The sequence below is a fragment of the Theobroma cacao genome, chromosome 10, assembly GCF_000208745.1.
Source record: "Theobroma cacao cultivar B97-61/B2 chromosome 10, Criollo_cocoa_genome_V2, whole genome shotgun sequence".
Classification (NCBI taxonomy): Eukaryota; Viridiplantae; Streptophyta; class Magnoliopsida; order Malvales; family Malvaceae; genus Theobroma; species Theobroma cacao.
In genome coordinates, this window is record NC_030859.1 from 18097313 (window position 1) to 18117063 (window position 19751).

General features: G+C 33.0%; 1 long non-coding RNA gene and 1 pseudogene across 4 annotated transcripts; one reads left to right on the forward strand and one right to left on the reverse strand.

Annotated features, from left to right (window-relative positions):
• On the reverse strand, positions 1005-2063 carry LOC108663708 (annotated as a pseudogene).
• Positions 3294-13629, forward strand: LOC18587101. Of its 4 annotated transcripts, XR_001929944.1 has the most exons (10): positions 3296-3450; positions 3665-3701; positions 3986-4023; positions 4309-4396; positions 5693-5803; positions 11835-11939; positions 12156-12451; positions 12525-12617; positions 12722-12838; positions 13413-13629. It is a non-coding gene; the product is annotated as an uncharacterized LOC18587101 (long non-coding RNA). The 4 variants fall into 4 exon arrangements; XR_001929947.1 differs by lacking the exon at positions 11835-11939 and having other exon boundaries at positions 3294-3450; XR_001929945.1 differs by lacking the exon at positions 12525-12617 and having other exon boundaries at positions 3295-3450.

Below are 19751 nucleotides of genomic sequence, written 5' to 3' on the forward strand. Positions count from 1 at the left end.
ATTGGTATGATGAATTTTATGGGATAACTATGGACAACCATGTGCACATGATCGATATGTTACCAGCTTGAAAATTTTGAAAAATGATCAACCAGTTAAACAATGTATGGATTATAGTACGTTCTCTATATTTGGATATCTAGTGTAAGTTATGACTTAATTGGTTTTTGAAATGTTATCACATGATTTTAATATTGTGTAATAACTCAAATGTTATCCTAGTATTTGATGCAACTCAACTCAAATAGTACAATGACAAGTAAACATCTATGTCTGTGTAAAATTATGGACATGGTAAGATTGACCTCAATCTTATAATAATCTAACACACTGGTCTGTGATGATAAAATAAATGTTTTGCCTTTGGCTATAGTTGGTCAAACCTTATAATTGATTGTCTCAATATTCTAGAGGTGACAAAAATCAACTATTGTTCTCAGCCATTAGACAAAAGTTCAATAGAAAGAATGAAAGATATGAACCTTATTCATTCGTTAAGTAATTAAGGTGATATAAAAGGAAAATAAAACCCCAGGTAACTTGATTCTAATACTTGGTTTTTAAATTATATACAAATGAAATTTGAAGAAAAGAAAGATCCATTCCAATATTTTGTATTAGCCAAAAATTAACTTTATAAATGCAATTTGTCTTTTCGCCAGCATCTACACTTGTCATAGGGATTAGTTAATTCTCATGCATTGCATCAAGACTTGGAAATTGAATTTCAACTGCTAAAAGCGGGTTGCCAGTAATTATTCCATGTGAGAATCTATTTATTGCAGAAAAGTATTCTTGTTTGGAAACAAGAATGAAGAATACAAGATTACAAATCAGAAAAAGAATAGAAATTATGACATCAAAGAAACATGATTATTTAAGAACGAATTAGTAAGAGAAAGCAATAACAAAGAGTCCCAAAGTCAAATTATAGACTGGATGAAAGAAAAAGGAAGCAAGATCAATCAAACATTATTTGAGTACTTGAAAAAGAAAAATAAAAGTTATGGGGTGCACTGGTAGTCAGAAGAGACCTCCCTTCCACAGTTATTGAGTAGGACGCTCAATGATATTGGAAGGTTGAGGTCAATGCCCAGGACATTGGCTTTGATGGCAGTGCAAAGGCAAACAGCAGCTTCGAGATCAGCCAAGCCTTGAATGAGGGTGCAGCATGGTTTGGTTGGTACGTCACCAAGCTCAACTTTCACCAAACCATTCAGCAGATTAGCACAGACACCTAGGTTCAGGGGGTTACAAGTGGACTTGCCCTGCTGGTTGAGGGCACCAAGGATCATGGCTGCCGCTGGGAGGATATCCACAGGTTTTCTGGAATTTGTTGTAGAATCTTTTGAATTATCATTGGAGTTATCTCCACTTCCATTTGATAAATCGTTGAAGTTTAATAATCCCTTCTCGTTTGATGAATCCCCATTTAATAAATCATGTAAAATTTCTCCAACTCTTGATGATGAATCATCGGAGTTTGTTCTTCCACTTACAAAACTTCCATCATTTGATGAACCGTTGGAGTTACTTTGGATTTGATTTGACGAATGATGATTGTGAGAGTTTTCTCCAACTCCGTTTGATGAATCATTGGAGTTTGTTCTTCCATTTGCAAAACTTCCATCATTTGATGAACTGTTGGAGTTACTTTGGATTTGATTTGATGAATGATGATCATGAGAGTTTTCTCCAACTCTGTTTGATGAATCATTGGAGCTTGTTCTTCCACTTGCAAACCTTCCCTCATTTGATGAACCATTAGAGTTACTTTGGATTTGGTTTGACGAATGATGATCATGAGAGTTTTCTCCAACTCCATCTGATGAATCATCAGAATTTGTTCCTCCACTTGCAAAACCTCCGACATTTGATGAACTGTTGGAGTTACTTTGGATTTGATTAGACGAATGATGGCCATGAGAGTTTTCTCCAACTCTCTTTGATAAACCGTTGGACTCTTCAGGTTGATAATTCACATTGCGAGAGCTGACCAAAGCAAAGAAAAGGAGGTTGAGGGAGACAAAGAGGGCAGTCGATACTCCAGCCTTTGAAGCCATATGATATCCTAATGAAAATTTCGAAGTGCTTGAGTGGTTTTTGTGTTTAGAGAAATGCAGTTGATGAGGACCAAGGTTAAGTGGGCAAAGGGCCTTATAAGAGAGATAATAGTTTTAAAAAATTAGAAAGGAGACAGACGCAGGCACATTCTCTGTTGAAGGTTTCGCTGTAATGTTTGGTAAGCAAATTCATATTAAAATGCCAACAAACAACAAATCTCCCACGTTTATATGATAATCCAATTAAGGCCAGTTCTTGATTTAGTAAAAGTGCAAGAGATCATAATAAGATATGCAAATCTTGTCTAAAAAGCCCTACTGCTGTATAACAATTTTAGTTAACATTCAAATACTTTTTTTTGTTTTTTAAGTGGGAGAAGGGAGATTCGAACTTGTTCTCTAGATAGGGGATCGTGCTCTAATCAATAAACTAAATATTCGAGTACATAATATTCAAATATTATTTATTTACTAATCTTATAAATACTTTCTTGATAACCTTCAATATATCTTCAATGTCATTACTATTAGATGGTAGTAAAAGTTCTTCAGTTAAGGATTTGGAAAAATCCTATTCATAAGGGAATGAAAAATGTTTCTGTGATGGCAGCGTGGAGAGAGACAGGCATGATTTCCGCCAACGTTTTGCAGGAAGGGGATGTCAGGAGTTACCCCGTATATATACTGGTACTGGTAGAGTTGATTTTGTGTATATATATATATATAAATATAAATATGTTTATATCTATATTTTTTTTTCTTTTGCAGATATGCTAAAACTTTGTTCTGTAAGCATTTTTCTAGTAACTCACTGTTGTAATTTTCTTCCTACTAAATTTAATTATTTCTTACCTCTTAAATTTGCACAATTCCTATATTTTGCTATTGAAACTGAGTTATTCCTCACCTTCTTGTGCGAGTACTTTGAACAATTGTAAGTCTTGTAGAATGATTACTGTCATGCCTTATTGGTTCCTGAATTCGTAAGGCAATTGAATTACCAATCTGTGATTTGATTGTAGCCACCATTCTTGCTTCCTGGACGTACACTTCAATTTTTAAATAGAGTCACTGCAACATTTTTACCCTTTTACTGCAAAATTTTAATTGCATTTTTTCTTATGTAACTAAATTCATCATATTACTTTTAATACATTTAATTTAATTACACTATTTGAAGTGTAATTCCATAAAAAAAATTAAGAAGAGAAAATCCCACAAAATAAAAGCATAAAAAAATTTAGTTATGTAACTAAATTAACTCAAATGGATTTGTGTCGTATGCGTAGTCCTAGACCTGTTCCTATATTTGAGCCTGCCCATTTCAATTCCCAGGTGCTCTGCTCCGTACAAATTATTTGATCTACTCTCAATTTTTCTAAGACAGGTAAATCTCTTTTTCTCGATTCATCAATTCTCTTTTTCTTTCTTTGGTTACTAAGAACATTCTCAGTTGACACAGATCTAAAGAAATCCTCAGTGATTTTCTCAACTCTTTCAATTTTATGTTATTTTTGTTCGTTATTTTTTCAAATCTATTTGAAATTTGATAGTTGGGAATTTTGAACAAATGTTGAATAGAGTTTTTTTATTGTGTTCAGGCAAGTACTCATATTCGATTCTCTAATTCTGATTCAGGTACTCACTCTATTTCTCCTCTGATTTTCTTTTATTTTAAGCATGATTTATGTCGGTCAAGTTTAGATTAGGGTTTCCTATAACACTAATTAAGGATTTGATCGCAAATTAGGGTTGCTTAGAAAATATAGATATCAATATAGGGTTGCTTAGGGTTGTTGGTCTTTCTTTTATTGATTTGTGAGATATTTTTAAATTGGATTTTCGTTTTCATTAATTTTCTCTTTCTTTTATTTTCTACTTGATTGCAGTTAATGTTTTCTATTTTGTCTCTTTGATTCTAGGAGTAAGATGACTTTGGTTGCTTGAGAATCTGACATAGGTAAGTTTCAGTGCTTTTTCCTTCGATTTTTTTTGTAATTTAGTTGATGATGGAATTGACTTAAAGAAACTGTGTTATAAGCTCTATGATAGTGCTTATCTTCATTACAATCGCCTTTATACTGCTCAGCTAGGTAATTCAAAGACATGCTTTGATGAAATTGGCAGCTGGATTATAATTTTGTCCTTCACTTTTTATTTATAAAATTTAATGTAGTTAAGCTGTCAATTCCCAAAGAATCCTAACTATGATATGCAATGTTATAACTTATATTCTACATTATAGGCACACAAGAAGAAGCAGCTGAAGCTTATGATATTGCTGCAATTAAGTTTAGAGGGACAAGTGCTGTAACCAATTTTGACATAAATAGGTATGATGTAAAGAGAATTTGCTCAAGCTCTACTCTTACTAATCTCAAGTCAAGTCAGCTTATAATTAGTAAGCTTTTAACATTAAACAACGTAAGTTGGAACAAGCTAGAAATGATAAAGGGGTATTTCTCTTTGATCTAGGAATCTTTGTTTTCAATCAAAGATTGAAAGTTTATTAGCATTTTCTATAAAAACAGATTAGTAAACAACGCCTCCATATCTGTTATATGTTTATTAACACCTTTCCAAGCTATTCATTATTAGTACAATAGTATTAGTATTTTTTTTAGCTGTAATACTTTTCCTAACTAGTAATAGTCACTACAACATAAATAACTTTTACTGACAATTTTAGATGCACTTTTATTTTTGCATCTGTTGCTTCTAGTATTCTACACTAGTATTCTACACCATTCAAGTCTGAAGCCGCTTCCTCTTAAGATTTTTTTATTGCTTCTTTTTCTTTTTCTCATTTGCTCAGCTTGTTACTCTTTGTTTTGTTAGTCTTACTACGCACAACATTTATGTGTTTGGGTAATACTACATTTGTTGTTCTCATCCTCGTTGATTACGTAAAGAGCTAAAAGTTGTTATTAGATGAGGATATCTGATGAAATTATATCTCAGCAGGCATTTTGCATCTGCTAATGCTTCATCTTTGATAATACGGTTTTTATATTGTAGTCCATCAGATTAGCGTCCTATGTTTTCCTGAATGAAATGCCAGTAGACAATCTTTGGAAGGTTTCTTCATGCCAAACCTGCATTTAAAATGGCTTATCTAAGCAACCAAAGGTATAAATCTCTTTCCACAAAATTGCACAGCTAAAACACTAAAATTGCAAACAACTATAAACAAAAGTTTTTATTTGAGCAGCACACAACCTCCACACATCATTCACAGGTCCTCTCCCTATTTAGAACATTATACTACCTCAAATATACACTGTATCCGAGAAAGAGATAACTGAAGGAAAGTGGAAGTAATATGCTATTGCAGTACTTTCTCAAGAAGTACTAGCGGAACAGTAGCTCTAGTTAGCATCAACATGTAACTTTCTCATATTACAGTTCCACTTGGAATCAAGGCATCCTTGATTACTGTGACAATCCCACTCTTAATGAAATATCCATCAGTATCCCTTGCAGCTTCTTGCACATTGTCGCTGTTAAGGATCTAAAATAGCAACATCTAATGTTAACATTTAATGTCAACACTTATTGAATTAATATCATTTTGTATACTAACACTTATTGAATTAATGTCATCTGTTGCTTCCATGTTTTAATTGCAGTTACCTGACTTTAAGAAGTTGCTTGATATCGAGTTTGAAAAGGTCAAGGCTAGTTCATTTTCAAGTCCACAGAATGATCCACTGATACGTCAGTTCCGGCAAGCTGTCTGGGTATGTATTTTAAACACATCAAGGTAGTTTTTGAAATTGTTAAGATGGAATAAGTTAACGATTATCTTTTATCCATATGTTGTTTTTATTTCTTCTTATACTGTTAATCTTATTTTGTATTTAGGGTCAAGCTTCTTCTTGGTCTTTGAGTCTAAAACATTATATTGTTTTATATGTATGCATGTAGACAAAAGTATACATGTTTGTTACTGTTTTAATGCTTGTTATTTTTTATAATGTTGTTATATATTTTTATCTAGTGTTATATAGAATTATCGTAAGTAGACTTACTTTTCAATAATATTTTTTTTCAGTGAATTTGGATAGTTCTATAAAGATAATAGATAAGGGTTTGATGTGTTTTTCTAGATTGAGTAAAGGATACATAGATGGAGTTAGGCAATTTCTTGATTTTGCATTTGCAAATGGGTCAAAGGGACGATTGATTTTGTGCCCTTGTAAGACTTGTAACAATTGTTTGTGGAAAGATCAGGATGAAGTTTATAATCATCTTATTTGCAAAGGAATTGATCAAGGTGTAGACACTAAAATCATAAACAAAAAAATGAATTAAAAAAATATAATAAAAATAATAAAAATTAAAAAATAAAGAAGAAATGAAAAAAGAGGGGAGAGAGGTACGACTGGCAGGGTGTGGACGCACCCTGCCAGGCACCTCCCTCACCTTGCCAGACGCTAAAAATTCGCGTCTGGCAGGGTAGTGGAACGTGCCCCCCCCAATGCTCAAGAACCGGGTATAAAGGGGAGGGGCACTGTAGCAATGGAAATGGGGATCCGGCAAGCTAAAGCAACAAGGCACAACTTGCAAGCAAAAAAAATGGAAACCAAAAAAACCCAAAAGAAATCCTAATCTCTAGCAGCTAACAAATCCCTAGCCACAAGAACAAGCAATCAAAAAATCCCTAGCAAGCTTCCTAACAACTGAAAATCCACAATCAATACTGAAAAATCGATCAAAAAAAATTAGGAGAAATAGGAATTGATTTTTTAGAGTGTGGGTTTTGATTTTTAGGGGAAGATCTAGATTTTTAGGAGAGGTTTTGAGTAACCGGGAGTGTTTCAGTTTTGGGTGAGATGTTGCCGGCTAGAAAGGAGGGGATGAGTTGGGTTTTTAGGGGAGAGCAAGGCTCGGTTATCACAGACAAGTAGAGAGGGGATCGAGTCCCTGGCCTGCGTTGCCGGCGTGAATACCAGCTGCAGATTGGCGCCAAGGATCTGCTGTCGGCGCAAGGGAAAGAAGAGCTGAGCGGAGGAATAGAGAGAGGAGCGGCTGTCGGCGCAAGGGAAGGAAGAGTGAGCCTAGTGCCGCGGCATCAGATCTGGTGAAAGGTGGACGGCAAGAGCCTTGGATCCCATTGCCGGTGGGGGGTGGAGAGAAGAAAGAGAGCATGAGAGAACAAATGGAGATTATTTTTTAGAAAGAGGGCAACATAATAGTCAGGAACAAGAAGAACAGAGAGAAAAGGACGAAAATCATACCTCAGTGCAAAAAAGAGGCTCCAAACGACACCGTTCAAGAGAAGATAAAGTCATTTCTTCAGCTACCCATGGTGCGCATGGCAAAAGGGTGCAGTGGGTTGTGATCCTTCCACCCGGGCTACCATCTAATTCCAAGTGAGGTAAAAAAAAATCATATTTCTTTCATAATTTATTGTGTTTTGTATGAATTGGGTTTATTGTGGTGATTGATGATATATAGCAAAGTTAAATCATTTTAGTATAATGCTTTAAAATCTTCAAATAGCATTCTATAATTAGGGAAATTAGTGTGAGCAAAAGTGTAAAGATGCAAAGGGGTAGAATGACAAGAATTTCATTTTAAAGATGATTAGTAAAAAACAAAAACAAAAAAAAATGGAAAAAAANAAAAAATGGAGATAGATAAGAATATAGGAGTATATATATATATATATATATATATATATATATATATATATATTTAAATGTATAATAAGTAATAATAAAATTATGAAGAGATAGATATTTGGTTACAAAGGTAAATGAAAAAATAAATAAATATATAACAAAACAAAGAAATACATCTAATTGCTAAAACTAAATATATAATATATATACACGTAAAATGTAATGGAATAAGATCGGTAGAATGACAAACAAATCAAAGGAGATAATTTTACGTAAAATGTAGAGTTGATAAAAATGGGATGAGATAATAGATTATTTAATATAGATAAAGAATCATTTAACTTGGTGCCGATGATGGGATAATCGATCGGGATGCGAGAAGTCGCAATCCCGAGCTTATGTTCCCTAGGCTCGGAATCCGAATCAAGACTCCACCAGTATGATGGGAGGGCTTCGATTTCAAGATCTCGAAGTTTTAATAAATAAAGAATTTGATTATACAAAAATTACTCAATAAAAATAATAAATAAATAACAAAAAAAAGATAAAAAGGTAATAAATAAATAATTCAAATATATAGTAAATAATTAATTTGTGAAAATGCAATATACATGACATTAAATAAATAGAAAAGTAAAATAAATAAATAAATAATAATAAAAAACAACTAATTTAAAATTAAGTATTGAATATTAAGTGGCATAAACTATATTATAAAAAATGTGAAGACAAAGATAAGAAAGAAAAAAGAATTAAATATATATATATACAATAAGATTTTAGGCTTTAGGTTTGGATAAAAGATTGTTTATGAAAAAATATAATAATAATAAAAAATATAGAAATATAAAAAATATATATATTTATACAAAATATAAAAATATAAAATAAAATAAAAAAAATAATAAAATTTTTGTTCACTAAAAATAACATGGAATCATAAATAATTTACCTAATTATAAAAAGAAAATATAGGAGAAATTTAGAATAAAAAATGTAAGGTATAAAAAATAATGATTAGACATAAAATAGAAAACATAATAAAAAATAAAATAAAAATAATAATTAAACAATGAGAAAATGAAAAAAAATAAAATAGATAATTGTATTAGCCTAGCATATATATGTTGCATCATGTATACCATTGCATATAAATATTTTTGTTTTCGAGTTTAAGCCCCGATGATGGGATCTTCCGAGGATCTTGCGAAGGTGGGTATTTCTCGAAAAGTTCCCTAGGTGAAAAGATGTCTTCGGGTCCCATCAGTATGATGGGAGGGCTCGAGAATCATCTTTAATAAAAGGCTTTTGCCCGAATTAGGTTCATTATGCACAAAAATATTATTTTAGAAGAAAACGTACGATGACTCCGATGATGGGAATTATTCATCGAATTAGCGAAGGCGAGTTTCTCAGATAATTCCTTAAGTGAGAGAATACCTCGAGTCCCACTAGCATGATGGGCGGATTCAGAAAAATATCCTCGATAAAAGGTTATTCGTCCGGCATTTTTATCTCACGCCATGCATTTCATCTTGCCACCCATTTGCATTCCATTAGGAGATAAAATAAAAGAATAATAATTAAGAAAATATAGTGAAATTAAAAATTAAAGCCCAATAGGATAATCTAAAAATGGTACCGTTCATGGAACGGGCGTCCCGGGGGTGCTAATCCTTCCCCGGGCGTAACCGTACTCCGAACCTAGATCTAGAAAATTGTAGACCAGTTTAAGGTTCTTTTCGGTGGGCTTAAAATTAATTTAAGTTTTCATCGATTAGAATCGAGTCAATAGGTGGCCAATCGCACCTAGTAAAAAAGATTGGTGGCGACTCCTAGTTTAATTTTTTAGTAAGTTTTCACATTCGCGTCTGGCGGTCGGGTTCCCGGACCCGCACGTTACGACACAAGGTTACATTCATTAGATATATCATGGGGAGAGGTCATCACCTTCTGTGAGTGTTGATGATGATGTAGGTATGGGAGATGAGTCAAATATGCATGATGACGTAGAGCAATTATTGCAAGATGTTATGAGGCAAGAAGGTTATGATGATCATATGGGTTATTTTGAGGACAATGAAGAAGAAGGTGGTAAGGGCCCAAATTTAGATGCTAAGAAATTTTTTGAATTGATGAAGGATTGTTTGGAGGATGTATACCCTGGGTGCAAAAAATCTAATAAGCTGTCTTTTCTTATTAGATTGCTTAATATCAAAGGAATGACTGGATGTAGCAATGCTACAATTACCATGTTTTTGGAGTTGTTTAAGTCAATATTACCAAAAGGTGAAACACTATCAAAATCCTATAGTGAAGCAGCAAGGATTATGAAAGGTTTAGGCCTTGAGTATGAGAAAATTGATGCATGTTGTAATGATTGTATGCTATTTTGGGGAAATTATGTTGAAGCAACATCTTGTCATATATGCGGAGCTTCAAGATGGGAAGGATATCATGAAGATCAAGACGCAAGTACTTCTACAAAACTTCAAAAAATCCCAAAAAAGGTTCTTAGGTACTTTCCTTTGAAACCAAGACTCCAAAGGTTGTTTTTATTCTCCAAGACTGCTAAGGCAATGAGGTGGCATGAAGAGAGTTATGGCTTTAACCCATTTAGAACCATGAGTTTGTCATATAACATATGGCTAGTCATACTAATTCCATACAACCTACCTCCATGGATGTGCATGAAGTCTTCATACTTTTTATTATCTCTTTTGATTCCTTGTCCTTTATCACCTTCAAACAACATTGATGTTTATCTGCAACCTTTAATTAAGGAATTAAAAGAGTTATGGGAGTTTGGAGCTACTACTTTTGATGCCTCAAGCCAACAAAACTTCCAAATGCTTGCAGCTTTATCGTGGACTGTTAGTGATTTTCCAGGTTATGCAATGTTATCTGGATGTACTGAAGGATACTTAGCTTGTTCTACTTGTAACTATGAAACTTCTTCCATATTCTTGAACCATAGTAAGAAAAATGTTTACATGGGGCATAGAAGATTTTTGGATTTAAATCATAAATGGAGGTATGATAAGAAATCTTTTGATGGAACTATAAAGTTGGGCTTTTCACCAATGTTGCTTTCTGGGTTTGATGTGTTAAAAGTATTGAAGGATTTTAATAATAAATTTGGAAAGACTCAAAAGCATGCAGATGATGATAATCCATGGAAGAAAAAAAGTATATTTTTTTAGCTACCTTATTGGGAGTATAATCTCTTACGTCACAATTTAGATGTAATGCACATAGAGAAAAATGTTTGTGATTCTTTACTTGCCACACTTCTAGATATTGATGGCAAAACAAAAGATCATTTGAAAGGTCGTTTTGACCTACAAGATTTGGGTATAAGAAAAGAGCTTCATCCTAGAACTCTTGCACTTGACAAAATACTTCTACCTCTTGCATGCTTTTCAATGACTTCAAAGGAAAAAGGTGTTCTTTGTGAAGTTTTGAAAGGAATGAAAATTCTAGATAGCCATGCAACTAATATCTCAAGGTGTGTCAATCTCAAAGAATGTAAAGTTTCAGGACTAAAAAGTTATGACTCTCACTTTTTGATGCACAATGTACTTCACATGGCTGTTCGAAAAGTATTGCCAAAACATGTGGTCAAAGTCTTGATTAGACTAAGTGCCTTCTTTCGAGGAATATACACCAAAGTTATCTAATTGGAAGAGTTTGAGCACTTGGAAAAAAGAGATTGCAGTGGTTCTTTGTGAACTTGAGAGAATTTTTCCGCCATCTTTTTCTGACATCATGATCCATTTGCCCATTCATTTGGGACGTGAAGGTATGCTAGGTGGACCAGTCTAATATCGTTGTATGTACCCTGTAGATAGGTATGTATAATTATTATATTATTAGCTAAGTTTCATTAAGAAAGTTATGCTCAAATTATTAATGTTATGTTTTTTAACAGATATTTTCTAAAAATGAAATCTTATGTATGTAATAAAAATCATCCAAAAGGTTGTATAGCAGAGGGCTATTTAGCAGAGGAATGCATTAACTTTTGTACAGAAATTGAATCACCATGAATATATGGTACTAGTTTTACCCTTTATTGTATTTATAATGTTGTTAACTTGTAAGTTATTTTGTTAGTAATTTATTTTATTTTTTATTAATACAGAAAGTTAATAGGGGAAACATAGAGGAAATATCCCAAGCTGATATGTTTCTTTTGACACATAAACACAAGAATGGAGAATTGGATGAGGAAAGCATGGGAATTTTGGTATGACTAAAAACTTTATATTGAAAGATCATATAAACATGAATAATTTAATTATAATTATTTATGTTTAATTTCAGTTTGAATATAAGCAGCAAATATCTCAAAATTTAGAGAATTCTAAGGATCTTGAACCTCAAAATGAAATCTTTGCTCATGTAATGGGGCACAACGAAGCTAGCCATGTGTATCTTAACGGAAGAGGTGTGATTGCTTCAGATCTAAAGAAAAAACCACCTTCATTTGATTCCATGGATGCCCAAAGAATGGTTGAAAATGCTAGAAGAGTTGCTATGGATGAGATGAAAGAAGTGAAAGATAAATTAGAAGAAGAGATGCAAAAAAAGTTGGAGCAGCAAGTACAATCTATCAAGATTGAGATGACAGATCAAGTTCTAACGATCAAATCAGAAATTTTGCAGCAAATTAACTTGTTGATCTCACAATTACAAATGAGGTTTCCTAAGCCAGCAACTTCAACCATAAATGACCAGCCATCAACTTCTTCACAAATGGTAACATCCATTGCAACTATTTTTTTTTATTTTCTTTCAATTCTCAAGTTTCTTTACTTATAATAATTTGCAGCTTAATGAATCATCGTTGATTGATTGTCAAGAAATGGAACAAATAATCAAACACCAAATATTTGATAATATATCTTTAAATCAGATTTGTAAGGTTAGTAAGTTACAATCACTTTAAGAGTTTTTACAATTTTGACGTTCTAATTTGTAATATAATTTAAGATTTATGATTTGTGATATCATTTTTACTTTTCTTAGATGGTGAAAGTTAATGTTCCTTACTGCTCTTGGAAGAATAAAGGCACAACTTCGAACAAATGAGCCTAACAAGATACTTGGAAAAATTGATTCCAAATATTGCTATTGGTGAATGCTGTAAGTCATTTTATGTTAATTTATGTAATTGCTTTGAAGATAATTTTATTCTAGTATTATCATTGGAATTGTTCTCTGCTGGATCCTTATCATGGTTTTCTAATGTATTGTTCTTTACTAGATCCCTATCATGATTTTCTGATGTATTGTTCTCTGTTGGGAGCTTCCTTGTTTTTGATGACTCGTAATCCTAGGGGTCTCTTTTTTAATCTTTTGGTGGCAGTTTCTATTAGTGAAACGCGGCAAGGTCCTGAGGTCTGTTGGTTTGGCTCTGATTTTATTTTTGTGACAGGAGCATTTCTTTATTACCTTGCTTTTGGCTCTTACTATTTTCAGTCTTCTTTTTCATCTTGTCCCTGCTGAACTTAGCCACTTCATAGAGATTTTATTGTGATTGTACAGCTCTGTTACCACACCAATTTTTATGCCATTAAAGTCTTAGGCTAATAAGACAAAAGACTTGCCATGGCATCCATTGGTGATGGATTAGTATAATTATGCTTTTTAGAAAAAATATTACCTATCATATGAACTACTTGCAAATGAATTTTATCTTGCAACTTAATCTTTGTAGGTAAGGAAGGCTAGGAACTGTAATGTCAGCTGGTTTTGTTAGATTGGAGAATAGACAAACAAATATGTATAGAGAGGAGTTAGAGAGAAGAAGAGAGAAAGAGAGAGATGACTAAAATTAGTTGAGGAAACCCCATATTGTAAACATTGTAAAGACCTTTGAAAATGATTTTTAAAGCATTTGATTTTTGAGGCATTAGTTCTACAATTTGATTTTATGATTTGCGAGCATGTCTTTCTATCACCTATTAAAAGGTTATATGTGTTTGTATTTTATACTTTTTAGCTGCACATTTTATATGCTACCATATGATTTAAGATTGTAGTCATATAGAATACAGTTGCACTTTAATTTTGCTATTGAATCCCATAAATAAGTGTAGCCATACTTTTCCATTCATTGGCTAAGGTTGCACCCAGAAAACGTGCAGCCTTAACTTAAGGCTGCATATTTTTCACCTATGATTGTAATTTTTTTTTGCAACCAAAGGTAAAAAATGTTGTAGTGAGTGCTATAGGAATAGTTTTTATTACTTTTTTTTCCATCTTTATTACAATTTTTAGAATTGGGTTTTGCAAATTTCTTGTATTTGATTTTACATTCTATACTTAATATTTTGGAATATCATATATATATATATATATATATATATATATATATATATATATANTATATATATATATATATATATATATATATATATATATATATATATATATATATATATATATATATATATATGTACTTCATACCATATTTTGGAGTACTGTGTATGTAACTTCTGAGCCTTTGACCAATTTGCATACTTCAAGAAAATTTTACAACCATGTTTTTTTTTCTTTGAGAAGAAATCTTAAGAACATATTACACTAATTATTAGTTTAAATAATTCTTATTAATCAATAATATTAGCTTTACAATTGACCTTTGTTTTGAAATGATTAAAACATATTACCAAAATTGCAAACTTAAGTTTTTAAAATAATTTAAAAGACCCCTTGAACTTTAAAATGAAATGACTAAGTGTTTGAACAAGAAAATATTTTAAAACGGGTCAAAAACAGTGCCTTTAAGTCATAAGTATCGATACTAATAAGTAAAGTATTGATACCTCATTCATATCAAACAATAAGTATCAAGACCTTTATTAGAAGTATTGATACATTTTAACTCGAGAGTAAAAATTTTGAAGCAAGACCAAAAGTATCGATACATGGCCAAGATATATCGATTTTGTCTCGAATATTGGGACTTATCATACAAGTATTGATACCTTATGCTAAACCCAAAAGAAAAGTGTCAATACTTGGACAAAAGTAGCGATACTTCAAGTCTGCTAGGCATGAAAAAGACAACTATAATAGTTAGTTTTTGCATTAAATGAAGTCCGATGGCTCCAAATGTCTCCAAACGTATAAACTGAAGCTTCCCACTCATTTTTGAAGTTAAGAAGACTCAGAAAAACATTCCAAAAGAAAAAAGTAACATTTATTCCTCAAGTTCATTAATTTCTTTCTTGCGTTTAAGTCTTCCCATTGTGACACTTATTGTTCTTTAAATTCTCATTGTAACACTTATTGTTCTTTAAATTCTTCATCCTTTATTCACCTACTTTGTAAAATCTTTGTACCTACCAGGCTCATCAGCCTTTAAGAGGCATTATAACTCTTTATCTTTCATTCATCATATCCAAATTAAAGGTAATACATTAACCATTAAAAGTTAATGTTGATTATACCTTAATTACTTGAAAAGGTAGAGAAGTTAAATCTTAGCACTGAAAAGGTTGTTATAAAGGTTATGCTTAGGCTTTTTGTTTTGGAAAGGTTATGCTTAGACTTTGAAAAAGCATTTTTCATTAGTGGATTAAAAACTTCTTGGAAAGCTAAGGGAGGGAACGTGGATAAGGAGGTTGAACCTCTATAAATGTCTTGTGCAAACTTTTCTTCTTTCTTAAACTACTTTTGTATTGAAAATCAAATCTTTTACAAAGGTTTATTAGTTTGCATAAGTTTAAAGAAAAGTTTTTTAAACTCACAAGTACTCATCATTTTTAATTTGGCAAAAATCTTCAATGCTGAGAAAAGGTATTGATATAGCGGAAGTAACAATACAGAAAAAGCGATTCCTAGTTGAAAGAATCTGTGAGGAGCCAATATCCAACCAGCAAAATATTCCAACCAGCAAATATAGTTTTGAAATGCACAAAATAAAAGCCACAGAAAACATTAATGTGGAAAACCCCCTTAATGTGAGAGGTAAAAACCACAGGACTTAGTCCAAAAAAATAATGCACTATAAAAGATCAATGAGTACTGCAAAGAGTTAACCAGCAATTCTAGAACTCATAACAACCTGTACTCACTATCAACAAAGTGGAAATCACCAAGCAACAATGCATAAAACCCAAATAAATGTTATCATGGCCCAACAAATAGATAGGACAAAAATGCAATCTGATCATACAGATTGAAGCTCACAATGTTAGAAACAAAATACTGAAATTTCATTAAAATCGGACCACAAACCACCTTCCAATTGGTACCACAAAGCATGCCAAAAATTTCCTCCTATTCTTTTTTTCGTCAGCACTGTTCTGCACTTCAAAAAACTTATGCTTTTTTCAAAAAGAGCAAAAGTCCTTATATATATATGTATATATACTTATTCTTTTTTTTTTTACAAATTTAAGTTATGGGCTTTATTTGAAGAGGACCCATAACAAACTCCCCCTTCGACTCAAGTGGAGGCAATTGCCAAATCGACAATCAAACGACAAGCTTCAAACTTCACCCTCGGTAGATTCTTTGTCAACATGTCTAAACCATTATCATTTGTGTGAATCTTTTCAAGCTCTAAGAACTTAGAGTCTAAAACATCACATATGCAGTGATACTGCGCAGCAATATGTTTAGATCTACCATGGAATGTAGGATTTTTGCTAAGATGGATAACACTCTAACTATCACAAAACAAAACATACCTCTACTGTGTAAAACCAAGTTCATGCAAAAAATTTTCATCCAAAGCAACTCTTTACAACCTTTGGTAGTAACAATAAACTCAGTCTTAGTAGTAGACAAAAGCAACACATTTTTGCAATCTAAACTACCAAGCCACAACTCCCCTCGCAAAAGTAATCAAATAACCAGAAGTCAACTTTTTAAAGTCAACATTTCTAGCCATGTCTGAATTTGTGTAGCCACAAAAAATAGATTCCCCAATTCCAAAACAGATCTTCAAACTACAAGTGTCTCAGAGATATCTAAAAATCTATTTCACAGATTTCCAATGCTCTCTACCAGGAATGGAAAGAAAAGGACTAACCACACCAACTGGATAAGCTATATTAGGCCTTGTGCAAACCATTGCATACATCAAACTTCCTACTGTGGATGCATAAGGAACATGTTGCATGCCTTTTTTCTCTTTATCACTAGGACACTGACCAGCGCTAAGCCTAAAGTGAGTAACAAGAAGTGTACTTACCACTTTAGCTTTATCCATGTAAAACCGCTAAAGTACTCTCTCAATATACTTTTCTTGAGATAACCATAGATTCTTGGTTTCTCTGCCACAGATGATCCGCATGCCAAGGATCTATCTTGTTGGTCCTAAGTCTTTCATTGCAAAAAACTAGCCAAGCTTCTTTTTCAACTTGTCCATTCTAGAAGAATTATGACCAATAATCAACATGTCATCAACATAGAGCAACAAAAAAATGAAGTCATTGTCAAAAGGTTTTTGCACAAAAACACAATTATCAGAGTTAGTTTTCTTGAATGCCTGTTGGATCATAACGAACTCAAACTTCTTGTACCATTCGGTGCTTGTTTCAAGCCATACAAACTTTTTTTCAACTTGCAAACATAGTTTTCTTTGCCCTTCATCATAAAACCCTCTGATTGCTTTATGTCGATCTCCTTTTCCAAATCACCATGAAGGAAAGCAATCTTCACATTCATTTGTTGAACCTCTAAATCAAGACTAGCTGCTAAACCAAGAACAACTTGGATGGAAGACATTTTGACAACCGACGAGAAGATCTCATCAAAATCAATTCCCTTTCTTTGTCTAAGACCTTTGACAAATAATCTGGCTTTATATCATGGATTGGAAGAATTTTCTTCATTTTTCAACCTGTACACCCATCAATTTTGCAAAGCTTTTTTGTCCTGAGGTAACTTGACCAACTCAAAAGTATAATTGTCAAGCAAAGACTTTATCTTATCTTTCATAGTTGCAACCCATTCTGCCTTCTGCTCACTTTCCATAACCTTTTCGTAGCACTCAAGTTCTTCCCCATCATTGAGGAGCATATATTCATCAAGTGAGTAGTGATTAGAAGGAATTTGCTATTTATTAGCCTTTCTAAGTTGAACAACAAGTTCATCAATAACCTCATCAGCAGGAGCATCTATCTCATTAGCAATACCAACATGATTATTCTCAACTTGATCATTAGGAGTATAATTCTCCACACCCAACTCAGCTACATCAAGCATACGTGCCTCAAGAACTGGATCAAGATCAACTAAGCCATCAGCACTTGGAGACTTTGACTTCTCTACTTTATCTATTTCTTCAATGGCTTGATTTTCCATGAAAACAACATCACAAATTTTGACATGTTTTTTTTTCAACTGGATCATATAGCCTATAGCCAAATTCATCGTGGTAATTGCCAATGAAGATACATTGCCTTGTCTTGACATCTAACTAGGACCTTCCATCTTTGGGCACATGTACAAATGATTTACAACCAAACACAAGCAAGTGATCATAGGAAACATCTTTACCATACCACACTCTGTCAGGAACATTAGCCTATAAAGGAGATAAATTAATAACATGTGCAGCAATATATAAAGCCTCACCTTAAAAAGATCTAGGCAACTTTGCTTTTGAAAACATTTAACTCTCTATCAATGTCCTGTTCATCCTTTTTGCTAGGCCATTAAACTGAAGAGTCTTAGAAGGCGTCCTCTAGTGTTTAATACCCTATTGTCTGCAGTATTCATGAAACAGTCCACGGTATTCACCACCATTATCAGCACAAATGCATTTCAATTTCTTTCTTGTTTCCCTTTCAACAGAAGTTTGAAACTGCTTAAAAACACCAAGTACCTGATCTTTAGTTTTCAAGACATAAACCCAAAGTCTCCTTGAATGGTCATCGATGAAAGTCACAAAGTAAACTGCACCACCAAATGTTTTTGTTTTCATTGGACCACAGACATCTGCATGCACCATCTCAAGTAACTTTGATTTTTTGGAAGGAGGACGATCTTAAAAGAGACTCTGTTTTGTTTCCCAGCCAAGCAGTGAGCACACTTTTCTAATCTTGCACCTTTCAACCCTAAAAGTATATTCTTCTTGGCTAAACAATTAAGTCCCTTCTCACTAATGTGACTAAGCCTCTTGTGCCATAACTTTGAAGAGTTGTCACTATCAATTGCATTAACACTATCAGTAGAGACTGAAAGCTTGGTCCAATACAAACTGGAACGTTTCTTTCCATGTCCCATAATCAAAGAACCCTTAGAGAGTTTCCATTTTCCACCACCAAACGTAGTGAAATAACCTTCATCATCAAGAACACCAGTAGAAATCATATGTAAATGGATGCCTAGTGCATGCTTAACATTGTTTAAAAATAGTTTTGTCCCAATGCTGGTTTCCACACAAATAGTTCCAATGCTAGTCACCCTTGACACACCATTATTACCCAAAAATCTTGAATGTCATCATTGTGGTAAAAAGGGGGATATCAAGAGATTTTGTTATCAATTAAAATGGGAGAACAAAAGCAACAACGATAAACAAAAAAAGAAAGACAGGGACAATGATGATTGTGTTGCCACCGCTACTGTAGGAAATCTTGTAACTATTCTCAATGAAAATTTGATTAATGTTGTTTGTGAGAAGAAAAGTTGGGTTGTCAATAGTGGCGCCTGTTCCTATGTGACATCAAGGAGAGTACTTAGACTTTGATTAACTCCTTTTATTGCTTTTACCTCTATTGTTTCTTCCATGATCCCTTTTTTTGTTTTTCCCCCTGTTTTCAATAACTAGGACTTTAGACTGTGAAGTTGATGCCCCTTGAGTTCTTCATCTCATCTTTTCATTCAAGATAGCAGTTTTTACATAGTCCATGGTAACAACACCACTAGGAGTAGAACTAGTCAAGGTCACACGGAGATTTTTTCAATAATCAAGTAGAGTATTAAGTAGCCAAAGCCCTAAAATTTCATCTTCAAATTTGACACTCATGCTGGACAATTGGTCAAAGCATCCCTAAAATTCACTTAAATGATCAAAGATAGAACAACCTTCCTT